Genomic DNA, 410 nt, shown 5'->3' with positions numbered 1-410 from the left:
ACACAGGGGCCAAGTGCCACCAGGGTCTGCAGCATCCTGGGTACGCCCAGTGTGCCCCCTCCTGGCGAAGGGGTGGGTGGCAGAACTGATGCTACAGTACTGATGCTACAGTCCAGGAAGCCCAACTCACCTGCCCTGCAGGACCAGGGCTGATTTGAGGTACAAGAAAACAGAGGACCTGGGACAAGGGCGCAATGAGACTTAACTTCAGCAGCACCAGGAGCTTCTCCTATGCTGGCAGGAGGTGCAGGGGCCTCGTGGTCTCTCCAGGCCCCTCCACAAGCCTCACAGTGCTTCCACCCAGCCCCGTGGGTGGGGATGGGGTGCAGGGGCTGGTGGGAAGGAGCCCCTGACCTTGCCCAGGCTGTGCGTCTTGCCTCGCCGCGGGGGAGAGACAGACGATACTAGCG

General features: G+C 62.7%; 1 long non-coding RNA gene across 2 annotated transcripts in view; it reads right to left on the bottom strand.

Annotated features, from left to right (window-relative positions):
• The window catches only part of LOC118452709, a 10,940-nt gene that overhangs the window by 826 nt on the left and 9,704 nt on the right, over window positions 1-410 (bottom strand). The gene's annotated exons all lie outside the window — the stretch shown is intronic.

Source organism: Egretta garzetta, unplaced genomic scaffold (assembly GCF_000687185.1).
Source record: "Egretta garzetta isolate BGI_Z169 unplaced genomic scaffold, ASM68718v1 scaffold497, whole genome shotgun sequence".
NCBI classification, from domain to species: Eukaryota; Metazoa; Chordata; class Aves; order Pelecaniformes; family Ardeidae; genus Egretta; species Egretta garzetta.
The sequence above is the reverse complement of the archived record's forward strand: the minus strand, read 5'-3'. Positions and strand labels throughout refer to the sequence as shown.